We start from the raw sequence: 5,774 nt of genomic DNA, 5'->3' as shown, positions 1-5,774 counted from the left end.
CCCCCCACGCCTCCACCTTTCAGTTCTCCATTAATGCCTCCCCTTGGCAGAACTTCACTAGGAAGCAGCCGGTAGGCAGTCTGTGCGGTGTGCTTTGCAGGCTCCCAGCCATCCTGGGATAGAGAGGAAATTCCAGAATGCTAAGGATGTTTCCAAGCGCCAAATCACAAATAGCCAGCCCAGAGGGTTTAAAAAAAGTCAGTTACTGACTTGTGAATATCCTCTCTCTCTAAGGAGTAGGCATAGCTATCTGACACTTCCCTGAGTGTGATACACAGCTATAAATATGTTTTATATACATATTTTTAATAGCCAGAGAGATTTTGAGAGTGAAATCAGAACTGCTTATGGCAAAGAGATTTGTAAATTTTCCAACCGTGAAGAAAACTTCAACGATTGTGATATTTCCTGATTATTTTGACATTTCTAGAGCTTTTTTTATATATTACTGTTTTTGCTGACATTTTATAGAATTTGGAGCAGATATACCAGTTTAATAGGTTGTTAAGTGGGACTTTTCCCATTGTCTCAGATATTCAGTTAAGTCCAAAACTGAGCACAAGAGGTAGTAAATTCTTTAAATTGTAAAGATTTCTTTGAAGGTGCAACCAAAATTTGATTCAGCAACTTACCCTCAGAGCAGCTAAGAGGAGGAGCAGGATGGGGCCTACCACTGCCAATCTGCTTCCTCCTCCCACTTCTCGTTCCTTCAGCTTCAAGGCACCAGGAATGGCTAGATAAACGAAGAACTCAGCCATTTCCCCCTCCATGATTTTAGCTGGTCTATTAAGGTAATTAGATTAAGATCATAAACATTGCACAGAACTTGTCAATATTTTATTCTGTTGCACATACGGTCACAGTCTTAGGCTGGATTTTCTAGAGAAGCAAAACCAGTGAGATTTTTATATGCATATATGTATATGTGTGCACACATATCTCTATCTCTGTATCTATACCTATCTATATCTATTTATATAGTGAGACTTTTATATGCATATATGTATATGTGTGCACACATATATCTCTATCTCTGTATCTATACCTATCTATATCTATCTCATCTCTTTCTCTATCTAGCTATCGAGGGAGCTCCTTATCAAGGAAACGTCACACTGTTGCAGAGGTGGGAAAGTGTTCCAAGTCTGTTAGTCAGATGGTTATTGGAGGCTTCCCCTGACCTTCATTGCTTTAGCGACTGATGGACCCCAGATCATCAAGTCACATGGCAGGCCTCTGGCTGCGAAAGTAAATGAACACAAGGTTAGCAGGTCGCTGATGGCTCCTAGGATTGGCAGGCAATACAAGAGGCCATGGCTCAGGTTCAGAAAACTGGAGGTTAACAAGCCAGATGCAGGATCCAGACCCATCAAAAAGCAAGCAACTTTTCTCACAGCATCCACTTATATTGGAAGCAGGCTCCACCCTCCAGGATATTCATCACGAATATTTATCAGTTCTTAATTGACAAAATACCGAGCCAAGCCAAGTTGACTGGTTAGTATGTAATTATAGAAAATAAAGTACTTACAACTCATTTTAAAAGCAATTTAACCATGGAATTATGATACGTGAATACTATATCAAGAAAACCATGTAAAAACAAAACCAAAAACCAAACTTGACCAGTGGTTACCATAAGTGAAGGGGAAAGAGTTGTTGTGTAGAGGGCATTGAGTTCATGCCATTGGTGGTAGAAATATTTGAAAAGGATATTAATAATGGCTGTGCAACACAAAGAGTATAATAAATGACTCTAAATTATACAGAAGTTGTGGAATCAGAGAATGTTCTGTTGTGTATATTTTGGCCACAATGAGAAAAAAATCATTACATGAATAACAATGACTACAAGGAAGAAGGAACTATTTTAGATTAAAATATGTTACAATTATATAACTCTTTGATATCATTGAATCATATTACATGTGAATAAAGTGCTAATAAAATGGCTAAAAATGAAAATAAAAGATGTCTGTGCATAATTTTCTTGTGCTTTTCAGTGCCAGAGAAATTAAGAGTTCAACTCGACTCTCCAAGTAGTTACTAATGTTTTGAAAAGTCAAAGGGAGGAAATCTTAATGACAGAACATAGTATATTTTCTTGCTCTGATGTCTGGAATAGGTATCTGACCTTGGAACAGCTCATCCATTGGTCATATGTAAGTTCAGAGGTAAGAACTTCTCAGTAACGGATTTGACACATTGAGTATCAATGTTAGAAGACTGATGAGTTATGGGAGGACATAAAAATCATCACACACGAAGAAAGCAAGTGGTCGTTAAAAAGACAAGAAATAAAGGAAAGATCAAAGTGGAAGTCAGAAGAGATTCTGAAACTTGCTCTTTTTTTTAAAGATCATTGTATTGGGGGCTCTTACAGCTCTTATAACAACCCATACATCAATTGTATCAAGCAATTTGTACATATGTTGCCATCATTATTTTCTAAACATTTGCACTCTATTTGAGCCCTTGGTATCAGTTCCTCTTTTAACCCTCCCTACCCCCTTGTGACTCCTTGATAAATTATAAATTATTATTTTCATATCTTTCACTGACTGCTGTCTCCCTTCTCCTGTGGTGAAACTTGCTCTTAATTAAAAAGTAGCTAATGAAATTTAAGAAATAATGAACTCAAAGAGCTGAATCGAATTTTTCAAAGGGAAGCTTTAGAAGACAAAATCAAAGACCAGGAGTAAGAAAACAAAAAAGGAAGAACATGCTCAACATATTTGAAAATGAAAGAACTCAAGAAATGCTTCCAGTCTCACGGGCAAAATATTGAAGAAAGCAGGAACCATCAAAAGAAGATGGGAAAATAGACAGTTACTGTACCAAAAAGAGCTGGTAAACATTCACCAATTTCGGAGACAGTACATGAGCAAGGGCCAGTGGTGCTGAAGAAAGACATTCAAGCTGCACTGAAAGCATTAACCAAGAACAAGGCTCTAGGAATTGATGGAACGCCAATTGAAAAGTTTCAACAGGCTGATGAAACACTGGAAGCATTATTCATCTATGTCAGGAAATTTAGAAGACAGCTAGTTGGCCACTTGGCTGAAAGAGATCTGTATTTGTACCCATTTCAACGAAATATGATCCAACAGAATGCTCAAGTTATAGAACAATATTATTAATATCACATGCAAGTTACATTTTGCTGAAGATCATCCAGCAATGGTTGCAGAAATACATTGACAGGGAACTGCCAGAGGTCCACGCCCGATTCAGTCAAGAGGACCTGCAACTAGAGAGATTGCTGATGTCGGATGGATGTTGGCTGAAAGCAGAGAACACCAGAAAGATGTTTGCTTGTATTTTATTGACTAGGCCAAGGCATTCGATTGTGTGGATAATAATAAACTTTGGAGAGCCCTGAAAAGAATGAGAATTACAAAACCCTTCGTTTTGTTCATGTGGACCTTGGCGTCAATCAAAAGGCAGTTGATTAGAAAAGGAGACACGAGAGGGAGAACAGAATGAGAGGGGACCAACCTTTCTTGCAGAAAGAGCAGGTTTTAGGCTCAGCCTTCCTAGTCTATTCCTGGAAGTAGGAAAGTCATGAGAGGGAAAAAAGGGAGAACTGACCACCTTTTGTGCTCCTTCACTGATGACGACTAAACCATTTTAGAAGGAAGAGGCTCAGAAAAGGAAGACAACAAGCACCTGTGTGATTGCTTCCTGTTTGAACACTCTGCTGGGTTGCAATTCAGGCACCAGTGTCTAATCCAGATCAGCAAAGAGCGGAGACCACCTAGAGTCCTGCTGCAAGAGTGTAATGCGACCTTTCACTTCCTTGAGACATTCATAGGAACCATGACAAAATGTTAGTTACAGCACTATCACATTGTTACAGTCCTGGAAACTCACGGGGCAGTCCTATCCCAGTACTCATGGGGTCACTCACTGTGAGTCAACAGCAACTCACTGGCAGTGAGTTTGGTTTTGGTTTGGCTTAACTGTTGAGTCAGAGGTCTCTTGAACTTCCGGAACCTTTTAATGTCTTTTTGCATTTGACCTTGTGTCCTCAACTGGACACTATGCTTCTTTAGAGAATACACCTTGTCATTTAACTCTTTGTATTTCAAGGATCCAACATAGTGTGCCAAATATAGTTGGCACCCAATACACAAATGCTTGCTGATGGCGAAGCTATCTAGGGTGTGGAGGATATTATTTATGTTAACTAGAACTTCACGATGAGTTGGAATTGATGTGATGGCACTGAATTTGGTTTGGGTTTGAGGGCATCACTGGCATACTTTTCAAAATGAAACATGAGGCTCAAAGGATTTGAGGAAATTACCAGAGTTCCACAATGTTGTAAGAGCATGGTGTGCAAGTTTTTTTCTTTTTGTTTCTCTAGTTTAGGCTATGTCTCGAGCACTATGCTGCTTCCTGAAGACTAAGACTCTTTGGGAGCAAAAAAAGAGGAGCCTGTCTCGGAGAACAGAGAGGGCTTATTTTTCAGGAAATTTTAGGAAGTTATGTAAATCATCAGAGGTCTGTCTTATATTTTCTGAAATTGGCAATCGGATTAACTGAGGGCTTACTGAGAGTTTGCTACTGACCCCTTTACTGATGTTTAGAATTGGGAACAACTGAGAAATATTTAAGATTGAACTTTGGATTGACATGTTTTGTTCACTGTTTGGTTTGGTAGTCATTTTCTGCAGAAAAGTATGATTCAGTTGCATAAAATAATGACCTGTGAAACAAATAAAAACAAATAAAGAGACGGTAATTTTGAAGGTGGGGAATCCTGGGATCAGGTGCAATATTAGCTTATTAAAATATATGTGCAATTTTATTTACTTTGTCTTAGCATCAGAATAAAAAATGAATGGAATTATTTTAACTGAGTTTGAATATGGTGGATGCCAGTTGAAAAATTCAATTGAAATGCTGTCACAAGTTTCTTTTGTTTTACTGACAAGAAATGTCATGTTCTCCTGTGTCTGGATATGTGGAATGTGAACTGATAAATACTTTGGAGATGAAATTGTCAGTCACCATTATCATGTTCAGGCAATTACCTTTTCTAGTGGCTTGCACTGCCATAAAATTCAAGTTTCGTGGTACAGAGGCAAAAAGAAGAAGGCAAAACAAAACAGATATGATCATAAATTGGTAAAGAGCTTAGGTTAGACAGTAAGATTCCAAAAGCCTTGAATATAGGGAAAGAATTTGCTGCTCCTCCCTAAAATGAGAGAAAGACAGACTTCTTGGATGATGGAAAATCAGAGACGGCTCTCCACTCAAGCTGAAGTTTTAGGACCTTTATGTTTCTGAGGGTCACTCCCAGGCTACGAGGGACCATTACAAAATGATCATTTAGACATATATTTTTGTAAAATTTGTGGAAAATATTTGAATTTAAGTAATTCTTCTGTCTTTTTCCACTTTATCATCTCCTCTATTACATGTCTCCTTCTGTTGGGTGGTGTTGGAGTTGGTGTCCCAGGCATTTTTTTTTGGGGGGGAGTAGTTAAAAAATTTTGAGTACAGAATATATTTTGTTTTAGCTTATTGGTATATATTTATGTTCTTTAATTACCTTGTCCCATATCTCAATTACTTTTATATTAGTTATTACTTCCTTTTTGAATAGAAATAGTTTCCAGAAATATTCTTATTACCCACTCCATAAGTTTAATTTTTATTGTGGCTTACAGGTATATGAATATGTTAGTCTGGGTTGACTTGAGAAACAAATCCAGAGCTACTCATATGTATGTAAGAGAGAACTTCATACCAAGAAGTAATTATGC

The sequence above is a fragment of the Echinops telfairi genome, unplaced genomic scaffold (assembly GCF_000313985.2).
Source record: "Echinops telfairi isolate 266 unplaced genomic scaffold, ASM31398v2 ScPeMD7_443;HRSCAF=831, whole genome shotgun sequence".
Lineage (NCBI taxonomy): Eukaryota > Metazoa > Chordata > Mammalia > Afrosoricida > Tenrecidae > Echinops > Echinops telfairi.
Note: the sequence above shows the minus strand (reverse complement) of the source record.